This window comes from Mus caroli, unplaced genomic scaffold (assembly GCF_978045245.1).
Source record: "Mus caroli unplaced genomic scaffold, Mus_caroli_1 scaffold_5, whole genome shotgun sequence".
Lineage (NCBI taxonomy): Eukaryota > Metazoa > Chordata > Mammalia > Rodentia > Muridae > Mus > Mus caroli.
Genome location: NW_028227260.1, coordinates 79515244 through 79530844, shown reverse-complemented (window position 1 = coordinate 79530844; position 15601 = coordinate 79515244). Strand labels below are relative to the sequence as shown.

The window sequence follows — 15601 nt, the reverse complement described above, 5'->3', positions numbered from 1 at the left end:
CTTTGGCAGGTCACAGAAGCTGTCAGCTTCTGTGGTGCACACTCTCACCTGTGCAGACTAAGTTCCTAAGTTCAGAGGAGTCCCGGATCCAAGATGGCGCTCCGTGCTGAGTGGACCACTCTCCTCCGGCTGGGAGGGTGCCGGATGTCTGCGGCCCTAAAAGGGTGCTGCCTCAGCCGCTCTGTGACTCCTGCCTGTCCCGGAAGCTGTCTGCCTCTGTGGTGCTCACTCTCACCTGTGCAGACTAAGTTAAAAATATGGAACGCTTCACGAATTTGCGTGTCATCCTTGCGCAGGGGCCATGCTAATCTTCTCTGTATCATTCCAATTTTAGTATATGTGCTGTCGAAGTGAGCACTGTACATTATATTTTAATGGGGTTATTTGAATTCTGGAGTTCAGCTTCTTGAGCTCTTTATTTACATTTCAAATGTTGGCCCCTTCCTTGTTTCTCCTCTGAATGCCCCTTATCCAGAACCCCCTCCTCCTTCTTATACGAGGGTGTTCTCCTGCCCACCTACTCACTCCTGCCTCATCAAACTAGCATTCCCTACACAGGGGCATTGAGCCGAGACAGGACCAGGTTCTTCCCCTTCCATTGATCCTAGATAAGGTCATCCTCTGCCACATATGCAGCTGAAGCCATGGGTCCCTTCATGTGTACACTTTGGTGGTTTAGACCCTGGGAGCTCTAGAGGGAGTCTAGTTGGTTAATATTGTTGTTCTTTCTATGGGGTTGGAAACCCCTTTGTCTCCTTCAGTCCTTCTCCTAACTTCTCCACTGGGGATCCCATACTCAGTCCAATACTCAGGCAGATTGCAAGCATCTGCCTATGTATTTGTCAGGCTCTGAAAGAGCATCTCAGGAGACAGCTATAATATCAGGCTCCTGTCAGCAAGCACTTCTTGGCATCATCATTAGTGTTTGTATTTGGTGTCTGTACATAGGGAAGATCCCTAGGTTGGGCAGTCCCTGGATGACCTTTCCTTCAATCTCTGCTCCTCTCCTTGTCCCTGCAATTCCTTTAAACAAGAGACATTCTGGGTTAATATTTTGAGATGACTCCATCCCTTAACCTGGTGTCATGCCTAACCACTGGATATGGTTCTATCTCCCCTTTGTCAGGTATTTTGGCTAATGGCATCCCTTTGGGTCCTGGGAACCTCTTGCTTCCCTGACATCTGGGACTTTCTGTTGGCTACCCCAGTTCCCCATCCCCCACTGCTACACACCTCAGTTCGATTTCCTGACCCTCTGTACTTCTCTCCTATCTCCTCCCACACTTGATCCTACACCCTTTATACCTCCCCTTCCTCTCTCCCTCCCAGATCCTTCTCTTCCTCTCTCTCCTTTTGTTCCCCCTTCTAAGTCAGACTGAAGGTCTTCCTTTTTTTGAGCTTCATATGGTCTGTGGGTTGTATCATGGGTATTCCAAACTTTTGGGCTAATATCCACTTATCAGTGAGTACATATCATGTGTGTTCTTTTGTAACTGGGTTACCTCACTTAGGGTGATATTTTTCTAGTTCGATCCATTTGCCTGTGAATTCCATGAATTAGTGTTTTTAATAGGTGAGTAGTACTACACTGTGTAAATGTTCTGTATCCATTTCTTTTGTGAGGGACATCTGGGTTGATTCCAGCTTCTGGTTATTATAAATAAGGCTGCTATGAATATAGTGGAGCATGTGTCCTTGTTATAAGTTGGAGAAGTGTCTTTTCGTTATATGCTCAGGAGTGGTATAGCTGGGTCTTCAGGTAGAACTATTTCCAATTTTCTGAGGAACTGCCAGAATGATTCCCAGAGTGGTTTTACCAGCTTGAAATCCACTAGCAATGGAGGAGTGTTCCTCTTTCTCTACATCCACACCAACGTCTGCTGTGATCTGGGTTTTTGATCTTAGCCATTCTAACTGGTGTGAGGTGGAATCTCAGGGTTGTTTTGATTGGCATTTCCCTGATGACTAAGGATGTTGAACATTTCTCTAGGTGCTTCATGGCCATTTGAGATACCTCAGTTCTGTTTATCGTTGCATTCCATTTTGTAATAGTGTTGTTTGGTTCTCTGCAGTCTATCTTCTTAAGTTCTTTGTATAGATTGGATATTATCCCTCTATCAGATGTAAAGTTGGTAAAGATCTTTTCCCAATATGTATATTGCCAGTTTATATTAGATACAGAAGAGAGCAAAGATTCCCAAATCCAAGGGTCCATAAACATCTTCAACAAAATTATAGAATAAAATTTCCCTAACTTAAATAGATACATCTCATTTTTTTCTTTGAATAGTTGTGTTTTCCTAAGCAATCATTTTATAATGCATGAATAATAGTCCCTGGAGAAAAGTCTATTTCACTAAGCATTATTGGCTATTGAATAGTGGACGATTTAATTATGAATCTAATATATGATCCAGTCATTTTTATTCTGTCAAAATGTACTCAGTTATAGTCATAAATTATTTTAAATTAAATTCTTTAGACTGTTATATTATAAAATATATAATATTAATTTTCTAAAACAAAATACAGTAAAAATAATTCAATAAATGGTCAGATGTGAGGGCACAATATCATGTTTGCCATGTTCAACCTGTGTTACAGGATGCTTACTCTGTGGCATAAACTGAATGTGTTGTTCTTGGGTGGTCATAATCAGAAACAAGAAGACAATCTTGATAGAAAAGGTAGATAATGGAATGTAATACTCTAGTAAATCAGATAACATATTTGTGTAGCCAAATATTGTAGGTCTTACTAAAATAACATTATACAATGTAAAATATGGTCAAATACAGTGGTGATCAGCACTTAAAAACATGAGATAGGATGATTCCATGAAGTTTTGTTACACAGTGAGTTCCAAACCAGCCTATGCTAGTGTGAAATTCTGTCTCAAATAAAACAAAACAGAGAGAAAAATACTTCTAATTTATACTACTAATATTAGTATTACATAAGATATGGCTGTTCATAATACTCATGCACTTGGAAGGATGAAGAAGATCTACCTGTGCTCCTGTACTACATACTGAATTCAGGGCCAAGCTGAACTACACAATGAGCTCTTTTATCAATATAAAAAATATGTGAAAGAAAAAAAGAGAACGGAGAAAAGAGACACACAGTGAAAAGGTTAATGTAATGAAGCTGTGTTAGAAGACCTGCTTTAGGTGAAACATTAGATAGAGACATTACAGAACCTATATTTGTCAGTTTTTCACTGTTCAGAAGACAGAGACTTTCTAATGTTAAAAAACCTACAATAAATCTAAGACTTTTATTAGGTGATACAGTAATTAATAAAGATACTGAAAGAAAATGTTTCTTTTTTTCTTTTGAATTCCTGGTGGCCAGAGCATGAGTATCAACACTGTTTATTTGGTATTCTGCATGTCTCTCACACCTTACACCTTACTAGTTATCTTTTAAAAATAAGTTAAGAAACTGTCTTCTATTCTGTCAATGTTATTTTTTTTTGTTTTTGTTTTTAGATTTAACTTTATTTGACTGAGCTTTCTATTTATTCGAGCCTGTCTTCCATGCCTGAGATATTCTCTCTCTCTCTCTCTCTCTCTCTCTCTCTCTCTCTCTCTCTCTCTCTCCCTCTCTCTCATTATATGGGCTAGAAGAAGGGCTGAAGCAGACAGGTAGCATCAGGACTACCAGTACTCTGAAGAGTCCAGAACAGAGGAGGCAAATAAGGATTCAAGTGCTTTACCAGCCAGATGTAAAATTCCCTGGTAGCGCACAGGCTAGGCAGGAGTAGACACAGACTATTGGAGATGGATAAAGGGGATAGTGAGAAAGAACTACAGCATCTCTGGTCTGTTTCAGGAAAGCAATTCTCAAAGGAATGGAGATGATCTGTGAGGATGACATAGGGTTAAATTGGAAAAACTTATGATTTTGAATAGAGTGGGCAGCAAAGATCTTCCTACTGATACATGTTCACTACCAACATAGCTATGTGATCATACTAAAATTTGTGATAAACTTCTTTGAGCAGATATTTTAGGAAACAATTGTTAAAGATGTTGATGTATTTATTAAAAACGTGACTTATTCAGTCATTCTAATAATATTTATTGTACTTTATTTAATATTAAGAACTGCATTAAGTCCAACTGATACCTGACTAGATACTTATCCTTCATTCATGCTTAATCAAGAGCTAATCAGGACTGGAAACCATTGTTCAGTTGATAAAAGTGCTTGCTGTACAAACATAAGGATGTAAGTTCAATCCCTAGCACATGTATTTAAAAAGTAAAAATTCAGGTACCATGGAACATTCCTGCAATTCCATTTCTGGGTGGGTGGAGGCAGAAGGATCCCTTTGGCTTACTGGTCAGCCAGCTGATATAGATGAATCAGCTGGGAAAATGCTTCCTATGCAAATACAATGACATTTGGCCACCCCAAACGTGTACAAACACATGTACATACCACTACATATAGTTAATGATAAATAGCAATAATACAATTATTCAGTGAGTTCCATTGAAAAAGTTTGAGTGACTGTGCCAAAACAATCAATGTCAGAAAGACTGTGAAGCCATTAATAAGATCTAAGATAAACTGACTGCTTGTTAAATGCTCTTTCTAGATGTTAATAGGCCATCCTCATTAGAGGTACATAAAGTAGATGCCATTGTTTTCATTCAGATAAAAAAACTAGGCATACCTAGATGTTAAATAACTTTACTGCAGTTACATATCTAGTAAGAGACATAGGCAACTAACACACGAAATCTCATTTTGAAGCTTGAGCCCTTAACAAGACTATAGAAACATTCAGAGGCATCAGTAATAACTTGGCAGAGAAGATATATAGAAATTGAATCTGCATGGATAGAGAGGACTAAGACAGGTAGAACTTGCTGAAGGCATCTCAGGAAGGAGTGGTATAAGTAATGTATATATATATATATATATATATATATATATATATATATATATATATGTGTGTGTGTGTGTGTGTGTGTGTGTGTGTGTGTGTGTACTGGCTATATTTCAGACCTCTCACAGAAGGAACCAGAGTTAGGTTGCCTGGCTAGAGATTATAGCTGTAATACAATAATTAGGAACAAGTAAGCCGGGCATGGTGGCACACACCTTTAATCCCAGCACTCGGGAGGCAGAGGCAGGTGGATTTCTGAGTTCCAGGACAGCCTGGTCTACAAAGTGAGTTCCAGTACAGCCAGGGCTATACAGAGAAACCCTGTCTCTAAACCCCCCCCCCCAAAAAAAGGAACAAGTATAGGTTGGTACTAGCTAGCTAAGCATGGAACACACACTGCTAAATTCTGTAGCGAGTACAAAAATGAATTAAGCATAATTATGTCATCAAATGTTTGTATTCATATAGGTATAGAGAGATGGAATATTCTATACTTAATAATTTTGATAGCCATGCCAACTTTATCAAGATCATTGAGCAGCTTATTCATAAGAGGAGTGTGGAAATTGACCTTCGAAGCTAGACAGGAAAATGCTAATTTTAAGATTGATAAGTATAGAATAATTTTAAGGCTAAAACATAATTTCCATGACTATACAATAAAAAATAACTACCTTTGTAAGCAGTTGCCAGAAAAGAAAATTCAAAGGTTTACCATTGGTTTAAAGTTAAAATTTGTCAGCAAAATAATTCTTTAAAGAAAGGAGGGATGAAGTGGAGAAATGTATACTCAAACAGAGACTGTAAAAACAGCAAGTTCTCTTCCTTCAGCTGTCAGTTGTGGTCAAGTTTTAAGAGAATACTATGCCAGCCTTGGGACTCTGAAATCAATATAAGCAACTTACCAAGAACAGAGTGTGATAAGAAGGCTCAGGAAATAGGTGCACCGGGCAATGATTGTGGGTATTCTGAGCTACACTGACCCAGACAAGCATTCCAAGAGTGGAGCTTCAACTAGTCTAACTTGGAATTATTTAAGGATGCATTATTTTTTGCTTGAAAATTGTTTTGGAAATTAAATATGACGTAAATTTTAATAAAGTGTTGTAAGTCTTAGAATTAGAAATAGAAGAGCTTGGGCATAAAAAATTACAAGTTTCTCTAGCATCATTATCTTGGCCTAATTGAACATATCTGGGATTTTGTATCATTATTAATATATTTGGAAACAAATTAATATTTACTGGAGAAATTTTCTATTATTTCTCATTAAAATGAATTATAACTTGGTAATTTCCACTTTAATAAGTGATCAAATAAATTTACTCACAAAATCAGTGAATTAAAATCATTCTACATAAGCATAAAATATTATGAATGGTAAGCACTAGATAATATATTTAGCATTTCTTATAAACTTTTTCCTTTATTGTAGATAGGCATGAAGGACTTGGGGATAGATCTGAAAACAAACAAACAAAAAAAAAAAACAAAAAAAAACAAATTTTTTTGCCTTCAATATTGATTTTTTCTTTGTTATAGACATAGAAAACTAAACAAGCTGGGTTATGCCTTGTGGTTTATTCCTATAATCCTGGTCACTTGGGAGGATGAGGCAGGAGGGTTGTACATTACAGGCTAAAATAGGCTAAAAAGTGAGTTCAATGCCTATCAGGACAGCTTAGTGCGACCTTATCTCAAAAAAACAAAGTTGTCTGGAGACATGGGCATAGTGGATAAGAACACTGCCCTTCCAGATGACCCAAATTTGCATCACAGCACCTATAACAGATGCTTCAGAACCACCTTTAACTCCAGCTCCAGGAGAATTGACAACCTCTTCTGGCCTCCTCAGGCAACAGCACACATGTATACATACACACACACACAGATACACACAAACACACAAAGCTATTAAAAATAATTCAATAAAAGTAGAATGCCTATCAAGATTTCTTAGAATGTATAAAGGATGGACACTAAGCTGGGAAACCCAAGTTCTATCTCTGAGATCCACATGGTGTAAGGAAAAAACAAATTCCTATATTTTTTTTATTTGTATGTGAGCACTGTGGTGTACTCCTGTACCTATACCACCAAATATATGGATATTAAAATGCCATAATATTTTTAAACAATAATAAAAAGCTATAAAACATCAGCAATTGTAGATCAGTTATACACTGTATGCCTAGCATGCCCAGGGTTCTAGATTTATTGCAAGTGCTATAATGAAACAAAAGAGAAACTTAAGAAACACATTTATATACAAATTATCTAGTAAAGTTAAAACTAATAATGTTGTGCCAAGGACTAGTCTCAGCTTGAGAGAAAGTCCTGAGGAAGGGGTGAATGGAATAGCTAAAGAATCTGATATGCTCAAGATAACAAGGTATCTATCTGCTCAATGTAGCTCCCTCTCTCTTGCAGAACAAAGCCTCGTCTTTGATTTGCATAAGCTACTTCCTTAGAAATTTCTTTATAGTAATCATTTACTCCAGGATCCCATTTGAACATTCCAGGAATCAGCATTTTATGACCTTAGCCCCTTGACTCTTAGAAATAGAAACTAAAATATAGAGCACAATCAAAGCAAATGAACCAGACAGCATTTTCACTTTTTTTGGGACATAGTAAATCTTACACAGTTCAATGGGCACAGTGCTTCTGGTAGCCAAGTCTAGACATAGAGACTATATTTGTGTGAGAAAGTTAGCTTTAATTATAATACTTCTCTTTTCTTTCTCTTTCTTTCTTTCTTTCTTTCTTTCTTTCTTTTTTTTTTTTTTCAATTTAACAAGGTCTTATTTATGCCCATGGGAGCAGTGTTGAAAATCATTTTTTATAATTCCTAGCTATCTCAAAATATTCTTTTAACTGTTGGATTATTTTCTTTTTTGTATCAACTCCAAGGCTTATACTTTTTTGTTCCTTAACAGAATTTATCGTAAGAATATGTTGCTAACTGAATATTATGATTTTTCATTATTATTTTATGTTTTTATAGTCCAGATTTTGCCTTCCTCCTGAACTCCCCTGCCATAGTTCCTCATCCCATTCTTCCTTCCCTGTCTCCAAGAAGATGTCACCTCCCCTCTAGTCATCTCCAATCCCTGGAGCCTCAAGAGTCTCCAGGGTTCAGCTCTTCTTCCACTGAAGCCATACCTGGAAGTCTTCTGTTATATATGTGTTGAGGGTCAGGGGGCTCAGACCAGCTGCCTGACTTTGCTTTACAGAAGCCTTTCAGATCCATGAGGTCTCAGTTATTAATTGTTCTTTGTGCCTGTGCTGTAAATGTGGCTCAGTGCCTGAGAGATCTCAGGAATCGGGTTAGTTGAGACTTTTGGTCTTCCTATGGGGTTGCCCAACTCCTCAGCTACTTTCAGCTTTTTCCTAATTTAACCACAGGGGTCCTCAGCTTCTATCCATTGGTTGGGTATAAATATCTGCATCTGACTCTTTCAGATTCTTGTTGGGCATCTCTGAGGGCAGACAAGCTAAGCACCTCCCTGTAAGCACACCAGAGCATCAGTAATAGTATCAGGTCTTGGAGCATCCTCATAGTGCCAAAATAGGTCTTCATTGGCATGAGCTGTCACTTGTATTATTGATCTTGGACATTCTGACTGGTGTATAATGAAATATCAAAATAGATTTGATTTCCATTTCCGTAATGACTAAAGATTTTGTACTTTCTTTGAAATTCTCAGCCATTTGAGATTCCCCTATTGAGATTTCTCTACTTATGTTTGTACCTCATTTTTTACTTGGGTTATTTGTTTTCTTGATTTTGAGTTCTTCATATATTTTAATTGCTATCTTTCTACTTTATGTGCAATTGATAAAAGTTGTGCCCATTCTGTATCCTGTCACTCTTTTTGTATGACAGTATTCTTTGCTTTACAGAAGCCTTTCAGATCCATGAGGTCTCATTTATTAATTGTTCTTTGTGCTTGTGCTGTAAGCGTTCTGTTCAGAAAATCTTTTGCTGTTAAAGTGAGGACAAGACTATTTCCTATTTTACCCTCTATCATATTTAGAATATCTGGTCTTATTTTGAAATCATTAATACACTTGAAATTGAGTTTTGTACAGGGGGATAAGTATGGATCTATTTGCATTCTTCTACATGGTACCATCCAGTTTGAACAGGAACATTTATTGAAGATGATATTTTCTTTATGCTGTGTAAATTTGGCTTCTTTATAGATAGGAGAGAGGCCTGATGGGCCAGCAGAATTAGTGGAAATTGTTTAGCTGCTGGGGTTCGGGGTTAAGGGGTGGGAGTGGGGTGAAATCTCTAGGCAGATCCTGAGACATGGGACAGGGGAGGCTCTTAGGAGTCAATGCAGGTGTTCTTAGCCGAGATGACTAACAGTGGGAACATGGAACTTGAACAGACCATCCCCTGTAGTATGGCAAAGACCCCAATCAATTGATAAGGATACTGATTACCCACAAATATTTTGACCCAAAATTCATCCAGTCTAAAAGAAAGGTAGGGACAAAGATGGAGCAGAGACTGAAAGAATGGATAAGCAACAACTGGCCCATATTGATACCCATCTCATGGGTAAGGACCAATCTCTGTCAATATTAATCATATTCTATTATGCTTACAGATAGAAGTCTAGCATAGATAAACTCTGAGAGGCTCTACCCAGCAGCTGACTTCAACAAATGCACATACTCACAGTTAAAATTGGACTGATGTCAGAGAGCTGTATGGAAGAGTTGGGGGAAGGACTGAGGCCCTGAGGGGATGGGAACTCCACAGGAAGACCAACACTGTGAACTATCATGGACCTCTGGGAGCTCCCAAAGACTGAGTCACCAACAAAAGAGCATATATGGGACATATATGGGCAGAATTCCAACACAATTCTTTTAATCTTCAAAGGATAATTTTCAGCTTCATTTGGAAACACAAAAATACCTCTGTATAGCTAAAAACAAAAAAAGAAAAAGAAAACCAAAACCAAAACAAACAAACCAACCATCTTTTGATATCTTAAATTTCTTTCTTCAATGTTTTAAAGATTTTTTTATCATAGGAGTCTTTCTCTTGCCTGGTTAGAGTTACTCAAAGATTCTTTATATTATTTGAAGCTATTGAATAATGCACTGTTTCCTTTTTAAGGGCTTCTACCTGTTTACGTGTGTTCTCCTGTATTTCTTTAAGGGAGTTATTTATGTCCTTCTTAAAGTCCTCTATCATCATCTTGAGATGTGATTTTAAATCAGAATTTTGCTTTTCTGGTGTTACCCAGGGCTTGCTGTGGTGGAAAAACTGGATTCTAATGATGCCATGTAGTCTTGGTTTCTGTTGCTTACATTCTTGTGCTTACCCCTTGCCATCTGGTTATCTCTGGTGATAGCTGCTCTTGCAGTCTCAGATTGGAGCTTGTCACTCCTGTGAGCCTGTGATCTTAGGTGTATCATCATTATTGGGAGACCAGCTCTTTCTGGGCAGGATTTGGGTAAGGAGAGTTGTGGCACAGGACACAGATGAAAACCCAAAGGCTTTTCTTGTTTTCCTTTTTTAATTGGATATTTTCTTTATTTGCATTTCAAATGTTATTCCCCCTTCCCAGTTTTCCTCCCTCCTGAAAACAACCTATCACATCCTCCCTCCCCCTGCTTCTATGAGGGTGTTCCTATACCCACCCACCCACTCCCAACTCCCCTCCCTCAATATAAAGGATAATAAAGTTTCTGTGACATTTATGATTTGATGTAAAATGAGAGCTTCTTAACATTTTAATAAATTCTATCAGAATTTACGCATAAAAGAAACAGAAAAAGAAAAAAGAAAAAAGAAAACCAGAAAGCCATCATTTTCATTTTCATCCCATGCCAGAGTCTAGCCTCAACACAGGATTGGAGTTCTCAAGTGGAAGCAAGGATATCTGGAAGGCACATAATAAATATACACAAACTACTTTTTGGGTACAAGCTGACAGGCAATTTTTCAAGGCTTAAAGTTTCTCTCTCTTGCTCATTCTCTGCTGTCTTTCTCTCTTGCTCATTCTCTGGCAGCTTGAGGCTGAGCACACTGAATTCTCTTGTGCTCTCTGCTTTTCTCCTGTGCACTTATCTTTTCTTGAACTCTCATGCTCATACTTACCTCTGTGTGTTCCCCTTTCACTCTCACACACACTCTTCACCCACCTCTCACATACACCACATGTACTCTCCTTTCATTCACACACACTCTCCCTATACACCTCACACTCTCTCTTCACTCACTCTTCACATGCTCTTCTCATGCTCTCTCTTTCTTCATTCACTCTCCACATTCACCTCATACTCCTCACTTACTCTCTACATGCTCTCTACTCATTTTCTTGCCTTTCTCTTGCCCCAGTCTTTTACTGATAGTTCACAAGAAAAAAGACATTGTACAATCATTGCCAAATCAAACACAAAATAATAACCACGACTCACAAAGAATCAAGAATTACAGTTGTTCCCCAAAGTTTCAAACTTCCCTATTCCCAGGCATATAGCCAAAATAATAATAGTTGCAAACTTATAATTATTTAAACTTTAACTTATTATACTTCACAGCTCAGAGCTCTGAGGCCAACTACTTGCATTTTCTTGTAAATCTCTAATGATAAATGGCATGGGCAAAGATGCCAGGCAGTGGCCAGAAAGAATCAAGTTAACCCTTAACTCAGTAGTTTTGCTAGCTTTCTGCTTCTGCACATTGCACACAGTGACTCTCTGAGTCCCAATGTTTGACTTACTTTTATTAATATGAGATTTTACATATTCTATACTTGCTTATCCATGAACTACTTTCCAATGTAATGCAAAACTTATTTCATAACTTCAATAACTTTTTTTCTTTACAATGTTACAATGTTGCCTCCATTTAATTTTCTAATAATTTCTTCAAACTTTCTTTGCAAGTCAAACATTAATCTGGAACTACCTCTGTGCATTTACTACATTGTTTCCAAGATGAGAACACAGAGCATGCACCTGGGCCATTAGGACTGTGCTGTGCTGTGCCCCATGCCTCAGTTTTTAATTGTTGAAGAACCATTACATCAAGGAACATCTAGATTCATAGAATTCACCAGAGCAGAAGAAGAAAGAAATAAGAAAGTCAGATATAATAGAATAGTTATGCATACAAAAGCGAACTTAAAAGCAGTCATGCACAAATGAAATCTATATAGCCATTGTCCAGGGCTAAGATTAGGAGAAATGGGAACAGCTGTTTTTTACAAAGAGCTTCTGTGAGCTACTGAGATGTCTCCATCCCAGCCTACTGCAGGCAGTTCTTTATTTCAGATGGTGGGGTCACCTGGGGGATGTGTCTCCTGCTTCTCAGGGTCCCAGACACCATCCTTTTCTTCAAGGAGCTGCCACAGGCTTCTGAGATGTCTCCATCCCAGCTTACTGCAGGAAGTCCCTGTCATTGTATGCTGCCCTCAGCAATTCCAACTGAGAAATGAACTCAAAATTTAATGCATTTGTCTGTTATATCTCCTACCTTCACATTTATTATATATAATTCTATGCATCTATTATAAGTAAAGAGTATATTTTATAGTATTTTGATATGCTAAATTAATTGTTCTTAGCAAAAAGCAACTTACTGTGAACATATTTTTAAAGGGAAATACTGTTAGACACAAAATAGGGACAAACATGCCTTTATGATTATCATTGGAACAGTAGTAGATAGAATGGAAAAACAATTTGTTAATTTGAAGTTTTTCTATATGTTTGTCTTCTGAAATCTATATTACATGCAAAAATAGAGATAGTATAAGAAGGGACAGAAAGCAGGGCGTGGTGGTGCACGCCTTTAATCCCAGAATGTGGGAGGCAGAGGCAGATGGATTTCTGAGTTTGAGGCCAGCCTGGTCTACAAAGTGAGTTCCAGAACAGCCAGGGCTATACAGAGAAACCCTGTCTAAAAAAAAAAAAAAAAAAAAAGGGAAAGAAAAGCTAGTTCATTGTTGAAGATAACATACTGCTCTTGCAGAGGAACATGAGTTTGCTTCTCAGCAGCCACACAGAGTATCTCTAAACTGATTATAATTGCAGCTCCAAAAGAATCCAGTGCATTGTCTGGCTTTTGTGCACCAATAACCAAAGATATGGCAACTATAGAAATGGTATCAAAGATGTACACAGCCACTTAAAGTTTATGTGATTCTTTTACATGAACTCATTGGTAAGGATGTGGAGAAAGAGGAACACTCGTCCATTGTTGGTTGGATTGCAAGCTGGTACAACTACTTGGGAAATCAATCTGGTGGTTCCTCAGAAAACTGATCATAGTACCTGAAGACCCAGCTATACCGCTCCTGAGCATATACCCAGAAGATGCTCCAACATGTAATAAAGACATATGCTCTACATATGTTCATAGCATACTTATTTATTATAGCCAGAAGCTGGAAAGAACCCAGATGTCCTTCAACAGAGGAATGGATACAGAAAATGTGGCACATTTACACAATGGACTAGTACTCAGCTATTAAAAACAACGAATTCATCAAATTCACAGGTAAATGGATGGAACACTAGAAAATATTATCCTGAGTGAGGTAACCCAGTCACAAAAGAACACACATTATATGTACTCACTGATAAGTTGATAGTAACCAAAAAGCTTGGAATATCCATGATACAGCTAACAGACCATATGAAGCTCAAGAAAAATGAAGACCAAAATGTGGATGCTTCAGTCTTTCTTAGAAGCGGGAACAAAATACTCACAGGAGATTGAAAGTTGGAAGGGACTTAGGAGGGAGAGAGGAGGGGGTGGAGAAAATGGGGCAGGATCAGGTATGAGAAGAGACAGGTATGATATACAGAGGGTTAGGAAATTGAACAAAGGTGTTTAGTAATGGGGGATGGGGAACTGGGGGTATCACCAGCTAGTCCCAGACGCCAGGAAAGCAAGACGCTCCGAGAGCATATCTGGAAGACTATTAGCTGAAATACCCAACAAAGGATAAGGAGAACTTATAGAGACCATGTCCAGAATCTAGGCAAGGCCTCCAATTGAGGGATGGGGCACCCACATATTTCCAAATTTTTTATACCAGAATAGGTCCTGTCTAAAAGAAATACAGAGGCAAAATGTGGAGGAGAGACTGAAAGAAAGGTCATTTAGAGACTGCCCCACATGGGGATCCATCTCACATACAGATATGAAACCCAGACACTATCATGGATGCCAACAAGTGCTTGCTGACAGGAGCCTTGTATAGCTGTCTCCTGAGGGGCTCTGCCAGAACCTCACAAATACAGATTCAAATGCTTGCAGCCAATCATCTGACTGAGCATGGGGATATCAATGGAGGAGTTAGGGGAAGGAGTGAAGGGGATGAAGGGGTTTGCAACCCTATAGGAAGAACAACAATATCATCCAACCAGATCCCCCAGAGCTCTCATGGACTAAAGCACCAACCAAAGAGTATACATGGAGGGACCCATTGCTCCAGTTCTATATGTATCAAAGGATGGCCTTATCTGGCATCATTGGGAGGAGAGGCCTTCGTTCCTGTTAAGGTTTGATACTCCAGATTAGGGTAATGCCAGAGTGGTACAGTGGGAGTCGGTGGGTAGTTGGGGAAGCACCCTCATAGAAGCAGGAGGAGGGGGATTGGATGGGGGTGTCCTGATGGGAAAAAGGGGAAAGGGGATAAGTTTTGAAATGTAATTTAATGAAATATCCAATTTTTTAAAAAAGCACTGTTTTCCTTAGCCCTTTAGTTATTTCTATATAGGGCTATGATTCTGTGTGTGTGTGTGTGTGTGTGTGTGTGTGTGTGTGTGTGTGTGTGTGTGTGTTAATTTTTTTTCCAGCTCCTTTGCTGCAAGAAGCTTTAGGAGTTTCCTTGTGGGATTTTAAGGGTCATTTAGGAATATAATCATATCTGCAAATGCAGCAACTTTGACTTCTTTTCCAGCTTATATCCTCTTGATTGCCTTCAGTAGTCCCATGGTTCTAGCAATATAGTATTTCAAGTACTATATTGAATAGATATGGAAAGAATGGATAAACTTGTCTTGTTCTAGATTGCAGTGGAATTGTGTTTAGTTTATCTCTATTTCAGTTCATATTTGCTTTGATGAACTTCCTGTAATTATCTTTACTTTGTTTGGATAGGTCACTTGTATCACTTTTCTCTCCTGAACATTTATCATGATGGGATGTGGGATTTTGTCAAAGTCCTTTTCCATGTTTAGTATACTGATCATGTGGGTTTTCTTTCTTTTTGTCTATTTATATGGTGGATTACATTTATCTATGTACATATATTGAAACGTCCCTCCATCTTTGGGATGAAGCCTACTTCATCATGGTGGATGATATTTTTACTGTGTTACTGGATTCAGTTTGCAAGTATTTCTTGAGGATTTTTGCATTTATGTTCATTGAAGAAATTGGTCTGTAATATGCTTTATTTCTTGTGTTTTTATCTTTATGTAATTTTGATGGAAGGGCAATTGTGGTCTGATAAAAAAGAATTGGGCAATGTTTCTTCTGTTTCTAGTTTACAGGAAAAAAAATGAGGAATGATGTTAATTCTAATTTGACTATCTGGTAGAAAGAAGTCTCTTTTGAACCCATATTTTCCTGATTTTTGGATGATAGATTTTTAATTACTGCTTCTATCCACTAGAGTTTATAGGTCTGTTTAAATTGCTTATTTGATCTTT

At 38.1% G+C, this 15601-nt stretch overlaps 1 non-coding gene across 1 annotated transcript; it reads right to left on the bottom strand.

Moving 5' to 3' along the window:
• Window positions 1-251: 251 nt before the first annotated feature.
• Window positions 252-358, bottom strand: LOC115030245 (U6 spliceosomal RNA). Its single transcript, XR_003835837.1, has one exon. It is a non-coding gene; the product is annotated as a U6 spliceosomal RNA (small nuclear RNA).
• Between the last annotated feature and the right edge of the window lie 15243 nt (window positions 359-15601).